Source organism: Pleurodeles waltl, chromosome 2_1, assembly GCF_031143425.1.
Source record: "Pleurodeles waltl isolate 20211129_DDA chromosome 2_1, aPleWal1.hap1.20221129, whole genome shotgun sequence".
NCBI classification, from domain to species: Eukaryota; Metazoa; Chordata; class Amphibia; order Caudata; family Salamandridae; genus Pleurodeles; species Pleurodeles waltl.
The window spans coordinates 507814093-507831319 of NC_090438.1; positions in this window are offsets into that span (position 1 = coordinate 507814093).

The following is a 17227-nucleotide window of genomic DNA, read 5'->3' on the forward strand; positions in this document are numbered from 1 at the left end:
CTATCTGTGAAGCGGGGATGCTTATGGGTGCCATGGTGTGTTTTGTGGGTGTATTGGTGAGGGTGCTGTTGTGTGGTTATGTGTGTGGTCTATGAGGGTGTTTGGGGTTTGTGTGTGTTTTGGTGGGGTATTTGTGCGTGTGAATTTTGTTATTTTGTGTTCAGTGTATGCGTGTTGTGTTTTCAGTCTCAGTCATGCTATTGGCGATGTAAAGGATTGTGGGGTGTGTATGTGAGTGTTTTATAGTGTTGTGGATGTGTGTCAGGTGTGTTGGTTTCAATGTTGTGAATGTGTGCAGTTGTTGTTGGCGGGCCCCATTGCTGTCTGTGGCAGTCCATACCGCCAATGGTCGCTCGGCATCTACTATCCGCCACATTGATTTGTGCATAATTATTTGATGGGAGGAGGATTTGGCTGCATGGCGGTGGCGGGGTGGGGTGTACTGCCTTTCTGCCGTTGTAGGCCCTGGCATTGGGTGGAGGTTGCAGGATTTTTGGAGGTTTGTCTTTTTGGCATCATGATTTGGCGGTGTCCAGTCTTCAGCCACTGGTGGTCTTCTGTTCACCGTCACCACGGCGGTCGGCGGTGTTTGCCGCAAAGTTCATAATGAGGGCCTTTGCGTCAATGGGAAATGGATATGCGTTTGCGCATTGAACTGGATATCGTTCAAAGATAAGTGGGAATTGTTACCTGAAGAAGATGAAACATGTCTAAGTTTTACATTGAAAGTAATAGATACGTTGGAAGAATTGAAAACATTGCAAAATATTGTTGACAGGGAGGAAAAATGTTCATGGAGCAAAATGACAAGTGTACGGAGTCAAGATGAACTGTAGGTTTTAGAAGAGGGGCAATTGGTTTTATTTAGGTATTATCATGGTCAAACACATGTTGGGAGTGATGCCATGATTTGTTTGTTCAAGCACAATTGGTTCAATCCAAGGTTTAGACAGTTTGCTGAAGCAGTTTGCCATTGTAGCGTCATTTGCCAGCAAATGAACGCGGAAAAGGGGACAGTGGTTAATTTGAGCCACATTGGAAGAGCAGGAGATCCATTCAGAAGAATGCAAATAGATTATATTGAGATGCCTGTGTGTGGAGGTTTTAGATAGGGTAGGAAGAATAGGCGCTGTAAATACATGAGCACTGGTTTGGCAATTGTGTGTGGGATACTGTTTGTGATATTGATTGTGGGTATGACTGTTCTTGATAAGGGTAAAGCCAACCATACTTCAGCTTTAGAGATAACTATTGCATTAACAGCTATAGAGAAATTTAGGTTAAATGAGAAGTATCTGCTCGAGGGCATTAATGCACAAGGGGAACTTTCTTCTAATGTCTTCTATTGCTTATTGAGTGAGTATGTTGAGAAAAGGACTTACACGAATGATTATGCCTTTAGTGCAATAGAAATGCTGGGGAAATTAGCTTTAGATGTGCAACACGTAGGGAAGCTTTGTGTATATAGGCCTAAATCTCGCACTGACACTTTATTTGTGGAAACAAGTGAATGTAGACATGTCTTTTTGTTTCATAGTAAATGGACATTTATGTTGAATGGACAGGATCCAACAGTTCCTGGTATATATTACATATGTGGTCCTAATGCTTATTACCATCTCCCAAGAGGATGGTATGGTACATGCTATTTGGGGATAGCTTTCCCAAAGATTTTTCAACTTGACGACTTAAATAAATTTCCGAAAATGACTAAGTTGCATCATTTTAGACAGAGGAGCGAGTCTCCTTCTGGGATAGTGGGAGATATATCTGGAGCAATAATTTTTGCTGTGGGAGTTGTTCTGAATTCGATAAAGATACAAAAGTTGTCTATTAGTGTGGTAAACATGCTGACACATTTTTCAGGAACCATACTCCTGATAGATACTGAGTTAGCTGCTGGAAGAGCCATGACTCTTCCGAACCGCTTGGAGTTAGACATTCTTTTAGCAAAGGATGGCAGAGTTTACAAGATGCTTAATTCTAGGCATTGCTGTTCGTTCATTCCTGACACTAGTAAAGAAATTAGAAGCTTATTTACTAATCTGACTAATGAGAGTGCTGATTTGAAAGAATTGAAGGAACCAGGTGTTTAAAGAAAGTTGGCAAGGGATTTGCTTCAGTGTGAAATTGGCTCAGCAACATTGGGAAAGGGATATTATTGAAAATAATACAGTGGATATTGATTATTGTGGTTTGCTTAATTGGAATATGGGGAATATATAAACTGTGTAAAAGGATGACATTGAAGAAGACAAAGGATAATCTGAGGAGGGAACAAAAGAAATGGGAAAAATTGTTTAGGGAAAATTCAAAAAGGGAACAAAGAGTTGAAGGGATTGAAATGACAGAATTTAGCTCATGCTAAAATTTGTGAAAGAAGGTTTAGTGTGATGACACATTTAGTCATCAGAGTGAGGATTGCTAACGCAGAAGTTCTAATGAAATTACTAATTAATATTCATGTATTTTGAGTGTTGGATTTGCATAGAAAATGTAATAATCTAAAGGAAATTAATGCACGCATTTGCACGTGGTTGGCCACCATTGTTCACGAAGTGTACTTATTAATGGCTTATTAATATGAAATGCTGAGCTTTTGTTTGATTAATGTATTAATATGTCATATTGAAGGTTATGCATTCTGTATTAGCTTTATTAATTGTAGGCCTTAACTTAGCGGAGGTCTTGACCTAGTTGCACGGCCTTATGTCAAGCTGTATTTCTTAGGCGTTTAATAAAATGTCTGCTTAGAAAATTAAATTGTGATTTTCCACGGTCCTGACCTAATGTGCTCGTAGGTAAAAGTCTTTCTCATGAGAACTGCTTGCTAGAAGATGCTGTTCTTGCTAAAGCAACATTGTAAATGTAATGTGTGTAGAGCTGACTTTCCCAGAAGAGTACAATGAATACACTGAGTGGAAAATAAGCTGCAACAATATTGTTACCTGACGAGCCGCATGATGAGGACAGTACGGAAGGAGCCAATCATCGACGTGAACCATGTGCTAGTAGAAATGTAGATTTTAAGTTTTAGTTTTATTGGACAAAGTGTGAACATGTGATCTCTTGACCAATAGGGACTTGGGAAATAGTTTTAGGAAATCTAACTTAGATGGACTGCACTGAGAAGAAGACACCATTTGCCCATTTTCTATCTTGCCGTAAGGCCATTATTTTCATGGGCATCTAGAGAAGAGACGTGATTAACTTTAATGCTTTAAAGATTTTGGCCCTCATTATGACTCTGGGGGTGAGTGATAAAGTGGGAGTGATACCGCCAACAGGCTAGCGGTAATTACTGCCAAATTATGACTATGGCGGTGAGAACTCCCATAGACAGCCAATGTACCACACATGGCAGAAATAACGCTCACCACGGCAGTAGCTGTCAACAGCCAGGCGGAAGACTAAGTAACGCCCACCATATTTTGACCCTTCAATCCACCACATTTTCCGGGGCGGTACTAAAGCCATCAAAAGCCTGGTGGAAACGCATCACAGAAGAGCAAAGACTCACCATCGGCGACAAAGGAAAGAACAACGCCGCCATGGAACCAGAACTGCAAGTCTTCCCGATGTTCATCTACGTCATGTTCCACCTGGAACACCAACGCCGACGAAGATGACAACAGTGAATACAGCCACCTAGCACACAAGGGAGGGAGGGAGGAAAACGAGAGTGACACACACACGCACAACACACACCCGACACACACACCATACACACAACCAGCTGCAGACGAAAAACAATGGCACACAATACATGGCAGAATAATGCAAGGACAACAAGAATGCAGTAATGAGAATGTATTGATATAAACAGCTACCAAATAAACCAATTGTAAAAGAAACAGATGTACACAAAGGACCAATGCCCAGTCCAATGTGCTACGGGCCCACATGGCCACAGGGCACAGTCCAAGGCCCAACTTGAATCCTGGTTTCATCTGGATAGAACTCTGCAGGGGCATAAGTTTGCAAGTGGGCAGGCACCTATGGGGAATAGGGTTGGGGGCCACCTCAGCCAAAGTCGGGAACAAGCCCACTGGTTCTGGAGGGGGCTCCATGCCCATTACTCTGTGCTGGAGAGTGCAAGGCCACAGTCTCTGGAGTGGGTGTCTTTCACACTGGTTCTCGAGGGGCTACATGCCCTTTACTCTGTGCTGGGGAGTGTAAAGCCACACTCTCTGGAGTGGGTGTCTTCCCCACTGGTTCTGGAGGGAGCTCCATGCCCATATCTCTGTACTGGGGAGTACAAGACCACAGTCGCTAAAGTGGGTGCCTTTCCCACTGGTTCTGGAGGGGGATCCATGCCCATTACTCTGTGCTGGGTAGTTCAAGGCCACAGTCTCTGAAGTGGGTGTCTTTCCCACTGGTTCTGGAGGGGGCTCCAAGACCATTACTCTGTCCCTGGGAGCGCAATGTCATAATCACTCAGGTGGGGAACATGCCCACTGCTCCTGGAGGGGTCCCTTATACAGCAGTCCGTGGAGGGTGGCATACATGGCTTCCACTGGTGGTGATGGCTGCACTGTGTCATCTGAAGGTGAGGGCTGCACAGTGTCAGCAGGTGGAGATGCCTCCTGGGTAGCCTCTGCTGGTGGTGAGGGCTGAACTGTGGTGGCAGGTGGAGGTGCCTCCTGGGCAGCCTCTGCTGGTGGTGAGGGATGCGGTGGAGGTGCCTCCTGGGCAGCCTCTGCTGGTGGTGAGGGCTGAACTGTGGTGGCAGGTGGAGGTGCCTCCTGGGCAGCCTCTGCTGGTGGTGAGGGATGCACTTCCTCAGCTGGCGATGGGAGCCTGTGACCACTGGTGGTGGTGTCATCCTGATAGTCTCCGCTGGAATCGAGGGCTTCTTCCCCTTGATGGCAGGAGGCGTGGGATCCTTACCCTTCCTCGCAGGGGTTGAGGGCTTCTTCCCTTTCTTGGCAGGTTGTCATGTTCCTTAGCCTTCCGGGCAGGAGTCAAGGGCTTCTTCCCCTTCATGGCAGGAGGTGAAGGCTCCTTCCCCTTCATGGCAGAAGGTGTGGGATCCTTAACCTTCCTGGCTGGTGGAGTGGGATCCTTCACTGACTTGCCACCATGAATAGGTGGTGCCACCGCTGTCCGTGTGGACTGTTTGGCTGAGGTGCTGGGCTGGGTCGTTGGGACCCTCCTCTTACAGGCAGGACGGGGGGAGGAGGAGGAGGAGGAAAGAGGTCAAGTTGAGCAAGGAAAAGCTTTTTAGGGACGGTGGGGTGGGAGAAGGGAGGAGGCATGGGAGTGGAGGTTGAGGGAGTGGTTGTAGGAAGTGTATATCTGCTGGATTTGGGTGCAGGTGCATGGGTAGTGTGCTGATGTGAGGTGGATGACTGTTGGGTATGTGAGTGCTTGCGTTTGTATCCTTTAGGAGGGGGACAGACAGGGTGGGAGAGGACACATGGGACACATGTATGGATGTTGTGAAGGTGTCTGCTAGTGAGGTGTGTGTGCTTCTTGGTGTGGTGATGCTGCTGGTGGATGTTGATGCAGTGCATGCAGGTGTGAGTGTTAACGAGATTGTGAGGGAGGTGGAGGGGAAGACAGTGGAGGCAGTGGATGTAGTTGTGTCTACAACTGTCTAGTGTTTGCGTGAGTGCTTGTGGGATGGAGTGTGGTGCCTGTGTTTGACTTTGCCACTCTTGAGTGTTGCCTTGTGTGCATGCTCATCTGTATGTTTGCATGGGATGGGTTAGGGTTGAGGAGACTGGGAAGTGGTAGTTGGAGGGGGACGGTAGGAACAGGGACAATGGCTGCCATCAGAGAGGAGACCAGAGCCTGAATCGATCTCTGTTGGGTCGTCAATCCACCGTGGATGCCCTCCACGGTGCATTGCTGCATCTGGGATGACAGCCCCTGTATGGCATTCACAGTGGTTGACTGCCCTACAGAGATGGATCTCAGGAGGTCAATAGCCTCCTCACTCAGGGCAGCAGGCCTCACTGGGACAGGGCCTTAGGTGCCTGGGGCGAAGGAGATGCCTACCCTACTGGGTGATTGGGCACTGGCAACTCGCTAAGGGGCTACTGGTAGGGTGGTGCTGGTACGGGGTGGCTGTACCTGCAGCTGGGGTGGTCACAGAGATGTCTGCCACCACCAGGGAGCTTCCATTGGAGGAGGTATCTGAGTCAGTGTTGTCACTTCCTGTCTCTGCCGTGGTGCTCCCCTCGCCCTCCAATCCACTTGTTCCCTAGGCGTCGGTGGACTCTGCCTACTGGGTCCTGTGGGATGCAGCTCCCTCTGTCCCCGGTGCCCCTGCTCCTCTGCCAGATGATGCTAATGCACACATGGACAGGATGACAGAAATAAAAAGGGGGGCGAGAGAAAAAGGAAACACTGGGTCAATTACTGCACCAACACCACAGTTGGCATACACAGCACTGTCACACACGGGGATCAGTCTTGAACACTATGCATTGCACTGCCAGTGATTTGGCTAGATGCGACAGCAAGATGAGGGCCACACACCGCCAACTGCACCCCTCCTGGGACGCACAAAGCCCTGACTGACATGGAATACTAACAAGCTAGGTTACCTGCATTTGCCATACACACATTACCCTAGAGTTGAATCACGCTGCAATGTCCGGCCTGGCCTTAGGGGCACCCACTAACTCACATCCACCACCCGGATCCCATGCCACCTGCCAATTATTTTAATAAGGCCCACTGTACTCACCCCCTTGTGACTGCTGTGATTCCCTCAAGCGCCCATCCAGCTCTGGGTAGGCCACCGCCAGTATGTGGGCCATCAGGGGGGTCAGGTTCTGATGGGCACCCCTTCCTCGTTGGGAGGCCATCCCCAGCTGGGCCTCCGCAGTCTTCCGTGCCCAGCATCTCAGGTCCTCCCACCGTTTCTGACAGTGGGTACTATGCCTGCCCTAGACCTCCAGGGTCCACACATCCTAGGGGATGGCACACCATAATACCTTCTTTTGATGGGTGCTGACCTTTAAAGGTAATACAGACAGGAGAACACCATTAACCATTAAATCCAGCCTGTCACAAATATGGCCCACCAATTCCGTTTCTTTCACCATTGGCACACACATCGGCCAGCGCACACCATGTATACCACCACAAGAAATTCCCTGCGATGGCACGATGCTTGCACACACATCTCCATGCATCCTTCACACATACATAGTGCCCAAGGTACACTAACCTGTTGGTCTGGAGGTCCCTCCAGCAGTCTGTACTGGGGTAGGACCCCATCCGCCAATCGCTCTTACTCCTCCGAAGTGAAGGCAAGGGCCCTTTCCCCGGTCACAAGGGTCATGGTAGGTTACAGATACAGGTCACAGCAGAACAAGTGAGGAATCAGATAGAAAATGGCGGTCACGCCCACGGCTGTGTACACCGTCACCACCGGTGCAGATCCCCATTGGCCACTGTACTCCATGGAGCCCCATATTATCCAATGAGGAATTGGATGGTGGTGCAAGACCGCCTTCCACCATGACGCCCAACGTCGGTGGAGTTACCTCACTTCCACCTGTCCCTACATACAGGACAGGCGGTCGCCATTTCATGGTGGCGGACAACGGTCATATGAACCTTAACTGCATCACAGTCTAGATTAGCACATACCTTACCATTCCCACTGTCCCATCACATAAATGCACTATGTACACTAAAGTTATGGTTCCATTGTTCAAATTGTGACAGCCTACTCTCTCTTGTGTCCCTTAGATACCTACCGCTGCGGATAAATAGGAGGAGGAGACATACCCCCGTGTACAGGCCCCTTATGGACTTGGCTACACTGGAGGACAGGCACATTATACTCACCTAAAGACTGGAGAGGGCCGCAATCACTGAGCTGTGTGCCCAGCTGGAGCCAGACCTGATATCTGCTATCCGTCATCCCACTGGGATACCCCCTCTTGTGGAAGTGCTATCAGTGCTCCATTTCCTGGCAACTGGTTCTTTCCAACTGACAGTGTGCTTGGCAGCAGGAATGTCACAGCCAATGTTCTCAAACGTGCTGGCAAGAGATTTGTCTGCCCTGGTGAAACACATGTGCAGCTCCATAGCTTTCCCCCAGGTGGAAGATTTGGCCACAGTGAAGGCCGGATTCTATTCAATGGAACATATTCCTAATGTTATTGGAGCGATTGCCGGAACACATATTGCATTTGTTCCAACCCGCCACAATGACCAAGGGGGTCATTTTGACCTTGGCGGACGGCGGAGGCCGTCCGCCAAGGTACCGCCGCTGAATGACCGCACCGCGGTCAAAAGACCGCGGCGACCATTCAGACATTTCCTCTGGGCCGGCGGGCGCTCTCCAAAAGAGCGCCCGCCGGCCCAGAGGAAATGCCCCTGCAACGAGGACGCCTGCTCAGAATTGAGCCGGCGTAGTTGCAGGGTTGCGACGGGTGCAGTTGCACCCGTCGCGTATTTCAGTGTCTGCTTAGCAGACACTGAAATACTTTGCGGGGCCCTCTTACGGGGGCCCCTGCAGTGCCCATGCCATGGGCATGGGCCCTGCAGGGGCCCCCAGGGGCCCCGCGGCACCCCCTACCGCACTCCTGTTCCTGGCGGGAGACCCGCCAGGAACAGGATGGCGGTAGGGGGTGTCAGAATCCCCATGGCTGCGGAACGCGCTCTGCAGCCATGGAGGATTCACAAGGGCAGTGGTAAACCGGCGGGAGACCGCCGGTTTACCCTTTCTGGCCACGGCTGAACCGCCGCGGTCAGAATGCCCTCGGGAGCACCGCCAGCCTGTTGGCGGTGCTCCCGTGGTCGGTGACCCTGGCGGTCACCGGCCGCCAGGGTCAGAATGACCCCCCAAGTGTTCAGGAATCGGGAGAGTTTCCACTCACTCAATGTACTAATGGTGTGCCTGGCGGACCAGTACATCTCCCACGTCAATGCTAAGTATCCTGGATCGGTGCATGACGCCTTTGTTCTGAGGAATAGCAGCATCTCAAATGTGATGGCCCAACTACAGAGGGACAGGGTGTGGCTAATAGGTGAGCCATGGTCCCCACCCACTGTATGTGAGTGTATACTTTCAGGTGTCATCCCTACAGCATTGGGTGAGGCTAAATGTTGTACCCCAATACTTACAGGTGACTCTGGCTACCCAAACCTATCATGGCTGCTGACCCCTGTGAGAAATGCCAGGACAGGGGCTGAGGAACGTTATATCGAGGCACATGGACGAACCAGAAGGATCATCAAGAGGACCTTCGGCCTCCTGAAGGCCAGGTTCAGGTGCCTCTATCTGACAGGTGGATCCCTGTGCTACTCACCGGGAAGGTCTGCCAGATAGTAGTGGCATGCTGCATGCTGCACAACCTGGCCCTCAGATAGCATGTACCCTTTCTGCAGGAGGAAGACACTGGAGATGCCCCTGTGGCAGCAGAAGACCCTCAGGACAGTGAGGATGAAGAGGCTCAGGATAAGGATGAGGATGAGGACAACAGAACATCAGTTATCTGTTAATACTTCCAATGACACACAGGTAAGATAGTGCCACCGACCATTTCTATGACTATTGATGTATTCTGTGTGGCTGTAGCATGATGGCAGTTGGAAATGGGGTCTTTGGTTGGCAGTCAGGTTACCCCCTGTCCAAACAAGGACCCTCACTCTAGTCTGGGTAAGTCACACACAATCCAAATTTTCCTGTTCCTTGGCACTGAGCAGTCAGGCTTAACTTAGAAGGCAATGTGTAAAGTATTTGTGCAATAAATTATGCAATAACACAGTTGAACACCACAAAAATACACCACACAGTTTTTAGAAAAATATATAATATTTATCTGGATAAATGCAGGTCAAAACGATTAAGATGCAATAGGTATATGTTGAGATATCACTGTAAAAATGATATAAAGTGTCTTTAGTCTATTAAAAGCAACAAATGTCTCTTGCAAGCACAAAGTACCTGGTTTACGTACAAAATATCCGCAAGGAACTACAGAGGAGGAGATGCGTGGAAAACAGTGACGTGTGCGTTGAATTCTCAGGCCGCACACAGCAATGCGTCGTTTATTTTTCACGCAGGGAAGGCTTTACGTTGATTTCCGGCGCTTGGTCTTGAATCATCTTCGGGTTGCGGGGTTTCTGAATGCACCCGTGGATAATGCGTTTAAATCCAGTGCTGGCAGGATGAAGTCACAGGGGCTGCGTCGATCCGGTGGGTGTTGCACGGAAATTTCTACCGCAGGGCAGGCGCTGCGTCGATTCCTCTCAGAAAGTCACGCTGCCTCATTCCGGCTCGGCTGTGCGTTGATCCAGTGGGTGGTGCTAGCGCTGCGTCGATCTTCTCCTTGTGAAGTCGGGCTGCGTCGTTCTGGTTCAGCGTGCAGCAAATTTTTCACCGTGATGCAGGCTGTGTGTCGTTTTCTGCTGGCTGTGCACTGATTTTCACTGCACAGGGAGTTCTTCTTGCAGGAATTAAGTCTTTTAGGTCCTGAGACTTCAGGGAACAGGAGGCAAGCTCTATCCAAGCCCTTGGAGAGCACTTCTCAGCACAGCCAGAGAGCAGCAAGGCAGCAGGGCAACAGCAAGGCAGCAGTTCTTTACAGAAAGCAGTCAGGTGAGTCCTCTGGGCAGCCAGGCAGTTCTCCTTGGCAGGTTGCAGGTTCTGGTTCAGGTTCTGTTCTCCAGGAAGTGTTTGTAGCAAGAGTGTCTTGTCAAGAAGTGTCTGAGTTGGTAGGGTCCGAGACCCTGCTTAAATACCCAATTGTGCCTTTGAGGTGGGGGAGTCTTCAAAGAGTGGCTTAGAAGTACACAAGGTCCCCTTTCAGTTCCATCCTGTCTGCCAGAGTCCCAGTAGGGGGTGTTGCAGTCCACTATTGAGGGCAGGCTACTGACCTTTGACATGTAAGTGTCAGGCCCTCCACCCTCTCAGCCCAGGAAGACCCATTCAATATCCAGATGTATGTAGTGTGACTGGGCATCCTGAGTTTGGGGTTGTCTGAGTGAATGCACAAGGGAGCTGTCAACGAAACCTAGCCAGACGTGGTTTGGAAGGAACAGAAGGATTTAAGTGTAGAGAAATGGTCACTTTCTAAAAGTAGCATTTCCAAAATAGTAATATAAAATCCAACTTCACCATTAAGCAGGATTTTGTATCACCATTCTGGCCATACTAAATATGACCTGGATACTCCTTTCAGATCGGGATCTACCACTCAAACAGTATATGAGGGTAGCCCCAATGCTATCCTATGAATGGAGCAGGCCTCAGAGCAGTGTAAAACAAATTTACACTACCAGGACAGATAGAACACACATGTTCATGTCCTGCCTTCTACCTACATAGAACCCTGCCCTATGGGCTACCTCGGGCCTACCTTAGGGGTGATGTATATGTAGAAAAAGGTAAGTTTAAGGCTTGGCAAGTACTGTATGTTTAAATGCCAAGTCAAAGTGGCAGTGAAACTGCACACACAGGCACTGCAGGGGCAGGCCTGAGACATGGTTAGGGGGCTACTTATGTGGGTGGCACAACCAGTTGGGCAACCGACTAGTAGCACTTAATTTACAGGCCCTCGGCACATATAGTGCACTTGACTAGGGACTTACAAGTAAATTAAATAAGCCAATTGCGTATGAGCCAATGTCACCATGTTTTAGGGAGAGAGCATATGCACTTTAGCACTGATTAGCAGTGGTAAAATGCGCAGAGACCTAAAGCCAGCAAAAATGAGGTCAGAAAAAGAAAAGGAGGAACTCAAATTGTTTGGGGGTGACCCTGCAAAAAGGCCAATTCCAACAATGGCATTACCTTCCTTTGCATCTCAACTTATTGTCACCTATGGCTTGTCATTTTACAGATGTTGGTGATATGACAACTGTGTACTGATGTGCTGACTACAGACAGCTACATGTCATTTTTTCTATGCTCTAACAGTGTTCAGATCATTTGCACTAGATGTGACTGTTTCCATAAGTGCACATTTTCAAAACATAAAATACTAGTAGTCAAGTTGTGTTGAAGGGTGTTTATTGTAGTGCTATGAAATTGAGGGAAAAGTGCAATGGAATCGGGTGATAAGGCAGGAAGGTCAAGGGTATTGTTCCTGTCTGTTTGTAGCATAGGTACAGTGTTCAAAGGGCCATAGGAAGGAGAGCAAAGGCAGTTCAAAGTGGACAAGATGACTGTGTGGGACACAAGGGGGGCAATCAGGAGAGTCTCATTTCCTGGCAGTGGTCTTGGCAGGTGTCTCTGGCTTCTGTTGGGGTCGCAAGCCACATTTGTGGGGTGGTTCACCTTCTGCAGGGGGAAGGGTTCTGGTGGCTTGTGGGTCCTATGGTGGGGCCTCCTGCCCACTAGCTGCAGCGGGGGTTGAGGGCTAGTCTATGGACTGGCTAGGGGTAGGGGCCCGCTGCTGTGCTGTTGCCTCCCTCATGATGTTGGCCATGTCTGCCAGGACCCCTGCTATGGAGATCAAGGTGGTGTTAATGGCCTGCAAGTCCTCCCTGATTCCCTGATACTGTCCCTCCTGCAGCCGCTTGTTCTCCTGCACGTTGTCAAGGATCTGGCCCATCGTGTCCTGGGAATGTTGGTAGGCTCCCAGGATCTTGGTGAGTGCCTCCTGGAGAGTCGGTTCCCTGGGCCTGTCCTCCCCTTGGCGCACAGTGGTCCTCCCAGTGTCCCTGTTGGCCTGTGCCTTTGTCCCCTGAACGGTGTGCCCACTGCCACTGACCCCAGGTCCCTGATTTCTTGGGTATGTGGTGTGGCCTGGGGTCCTTGTACAGGTGGGCACACTGCTGACTTGACGTGTCTTGGGGACAGAGGTGTGGGGATGCTGGGTGGGTGCTGTGGTTTTGGATACTGATGGGGGAGGCTCTGTGGTTGACTGGGTTGGGCTTGGGTGACGGACTGTCCAGTGGTCCCTGATGGGCCAGGTTGTTGGTCCAGATCCAGAAGTCCAGAGTTACTGTCATCACTGGAGGCATCTTCTGTTGGGGGACTGGTTTGTTGTGGCACCTTCTCTCCGCTGACATTGGCTGGGGCACCTGTGGGGATGTAATTGATGTATTATGCTTCATGTCTGTGACATATTGTACATCTGTGGCTCCCCCTCTATTGTTGGTGTTGCCCTGCCACCTTTTGCTTGTGTATGGTGATGAATTGTGTGATTATTAGTTTCCCTATGCTGTGTATGCTTTGGTGAGGGGTGTCCATGCAGGGCTGGGAGGGGAGTTCATGTATTGGTATGGCATGCAGGATTTGGCATTGAGGTTACTCATCTGCGTTGGTGCAATGTGTGGGGTGGAATGGAGTGATGTGAGTGAGGGTGAGGGGGTGTGATGGCATGCAGGTATGGGGGGATGATAAGTGGTAAATGTTGACTTACCAGTGTCCAGTCCTCCGGCTAATCCAACGAGTTCTTCAAGATGCAGTATTGCCAAGACTTGCTCCTCCCATGCTGTGAGCTGTTGGGGAGACGGTGGGGGTCCGCCGCCAGTCCTCTGTATGGCGAGCTGGTGCCTTGCTGCCACGGAACGTACCTTCTCCCGTAGGCCGTTCCACCTCTTCCTGATGTCATCCCTTGTTCTTGGGTTCTGTCCCACGGCGTTCACCCTGTCCACGATTCTCTGCCATAGCTCCATCTTCGTTGCAATTGATATCTGCTGTACCTGTGCTCCAAACAGCTGTGGCTCTACCCTGGCAATTTCCTCCACAATAACCCTCAACTCCTCATCAGTGAAACGGGGGCGCCTTTGTGGGGACATTGGTGTTGTGTTGTGTGTGTTGGTGAGAGTTTGTTGAATAATGTGGTGGGGTGGTGTGATTTGGGGTGCGTGAGTGATGTATGGGTGTATGTGGTGTGTGTCTAGTTGTCTCTGTGCTGTTCATGTCAATCTCCTGGCCGTAATTGTTGTTTGTAAAGGGTTGTGGGTAATGTGGGTGGGTGTTTTATAGTGCTGTGGGTGGGTGTTTTATAGTGCTGTGGGAGGGTGGGCGTGGTGTATGAATGAATGTCAGGTGTGTATTTTTAGTATTGGCCAATGTAGTGTTGTTTTGTATGTGGGTGTCCATTCTGAGTGCGGCGGTATGTACCGCCAATGGTTAACCGCCATTGAATGTCCGCAGTGGTGATTCGTGGGTCATAATATGGTGGGCATTGTTTTGATGGTGTAACGGTATGGGTGTTGGTACTGCCACATTAGCACTGACCTTTGGACTCGCAAATTTGTGTATGTGGCAGTATTCTGTTGGATTGGTGTGTGTGTGTCATAATATGGTGAACGGATATTCGCCACTGCAGCGGTATGTTGGCGGCCGTCACAGCGGCAGTAAGCGGGATTTACCGCCAATGACATATTGAGGGCCTTTACATTTTCTGAACTTTGATGATGAATCCTGATGCCTTGATGACCAGACTAATGTCCTGATGACGAAGACTGTCACAGCTTCCTGATCCAAACTGAGGATAGGTATATTGACTAGGATGTTGCTTGCTCTGTCTATTTGCTTTTGTTTCTAGGTACTAACCGCGCTATTTTTATAGAGCCATAGTTAGATGTTTTTCCAAATTTGTGTTGACTAAATTGTTTTGCATGAAGCCCAACATGCTAATTCTAATCTGTGTTAGCTAGAATCCTCAGTAATGAAAATCAATACATGTAATAACATTTGAAGTCTATTCTGTGCTGAATCTAAATGTATGTGATATCTTGCTATTAATTTGGACTGTAGCCTTAGAAAGTGAATAGCTCAAGCCTTGATTAGATTGCAGTTCTTTAGTCGTTTCGGTCAACCAGTGTTGTTTCTATGTTTATCCTAGCGTTTTTAATATGGGGAAATAAATATTCTAACTTTTACATAAACTTGTGGTAATTCATGACTGTGAGGTCATGGTGTGTGACAATTACTGACTCCTATTGATTACTAATGTTATTAATTTGCCATTGATTATTGATCTGTATGTACTGGATTTATGGTGGGAACATCTTAAGCAAGTCAAAAGGTTCATCGGCCTATTCGCGTCCCCTTGTAAGTTTGCTTATTTAGGTCAGACGTGCCAATACTACCAGCTCCTAGCGTGGACACTGACTGGTCGAAACCAGTGCAGCCACCTTAAACAGAGTTCTGTCCCACTGAGGAGAGAGCCAACACTCTTGAGGGCTCAGAACAAAGGTCTGCTCTGGGCAGAGGGATGGCCTCCTCTTCCAGGCAGGATGGAAATTCCAGGGCAGGAAGCTTCAAAGGCCTTGTCACCTTTGTAATGCAACCCAGGTCTCTCCAGACGGTGGAGATGACCAACCCCCCTGTCCTGACCCCACTTTTTGCGGCAACACAGGAGGGAAAATTAGTTAAATTAGGAGAGTGCCAGTCCCATCCCTAAGGCAGACGAACTGAAGTGGACATTGTAGGAGAGTGGCCTGATTTTTAGTGTGTACCTAAGGTACTTACACCATATACCAGGTCCAGTTATGCCTTATTAGTGAAATGTAGGCAGTGCCTAGTAGCCAGGCTCTCTAGAGGTAGCTGTAGCTGTAGGAAAGTACCATCTTGCCTGGCATGTTACCCCCATTTTTCACATGTATGTAAGTTTGTTTTTGCCTGTCTCTCTGGGATCCTGCTAGCCAGGAACCTAGGGCTCATGGTTGTGGCCTGAATGTGTGTATGCGTGTAGTGACTAACTGTGTCACTGAGGCTCTGCTAACCAGAACCTCAGTGCTTATGCTCTCTCTGCCTTTAAAATTGTCACTATAGGTTAGTGACCATTTTCACCAATTCTAATTGGCACACTGGAAAACCCTTATAATTCCCTAGTATTTGGTACCTAGGTACCCAGGGTATTGGGGTTCCAGGAGATCCCTATGGGCTGCAGCATTTCTTTTGCCACCCATAGGGAGCTCAGACAAATCTTACACAAGACTGCCACTGCAGCCTGACTCAAATAACGCACACGTTATTTTACAGCCATTTTACACTGCACTTAAGTAACTTATAAGTCACCTATATGTCTAACCTTCACTTAGTGAAGGTTAGGTGCAAAGTTACTAAGTGTGAGGGCACCCTGGCACTAGCCAAGATGCCCCCACATAGCTCAGGGCAATTTCCCCAGACTTTGTGAGTGCAGGGACACCATTACACGCGTTCACTACATATAGGTCAATACCTATATGTAGCTTCTCAATGGTAACTCCGAATATGGCCAGGTAACATGTCTAAGATCATGGAATTGTCCCCCTATGCCAAATCTGGTATTGGGGTGCCAATCCCATGCATCCCCGGGGCTCCACTATGGACCCCGGGTACTGCCAAACCAGCTCTCTGGGGTTTTCTCTGCAGCTACCGCTGCTGCCAACCCACAGACAGGGTTCTGCCCTCCTGGGGTCTGGGCAGCCCAGTCCCAGGAAAGCAGAACAAAGAATTTCCTCTGAGAGAGGGTGTTACACCCTCTCCCTTTGGAAATAGGTGTGAAGGGCCTGAGAGGAGTAGTTTCCCCCAGCCTCTAGAAATGCTTTGAAGGGCACAGATGGTACCCTCCTTGCATAAGCCAGTCTACACCAGTTCAGGGAACCCCCAGTCCCTGTTCTGGTGCAAAACTGGACAAAGGAAAGGGGAGTGACCACTCCCCTGTCCATCACCACCCAAGGGGTGCTGCCCAGAGCTCCTTCAGTGTGTCCAAGACATCTGCCATCTTGAATGCAGAGGTGTGAGGGCACAATGGAGGCCTCTGAGTGGCCAGTGCCAGCAGGTGACGTCAGAGACCCCTCCTTATAGGTGCTTACCTGACTAGGTGGCCAATCCTCCTCTGAGGGCTATTTAGGGTCTCTCCTGTGGGCTTTTCCTCAGATTACAATTTGCAAGAATTCACCAGAGTTCCTCTGCATCTCCCTCTTCAACTTCTCCTCCGGTGGTGACGGTACGCAACGCCGCAGGCGTCACCGCTATTTTCTAACTATTCACTCACTTGCTACCTGACCTTCAACAGGAGAGGACCTACACTGAAAGTGCTGCTGTGACCTGTGTCCGGAAGCGAAAATGGCTCATGTGTCTGGGGAAAGGGCCCCCGACTTCACTGCGGAGGATTTGGAGAAACTGGTGGATGGGGTCCTACCCCAGTACACATTACTCTATGGTCCTCCAGACAAACAGGTGAGTACACTGTGAGCATGATGTGTGAGCAATGCACGTTTGGAGGGGTGTAGATGTAAGCCACATGTTGGGGGGGTGCTGAGGTGTCCTGGCCTGAGTGCTACATGAGAGGTGGTCAGTGTATGTGCG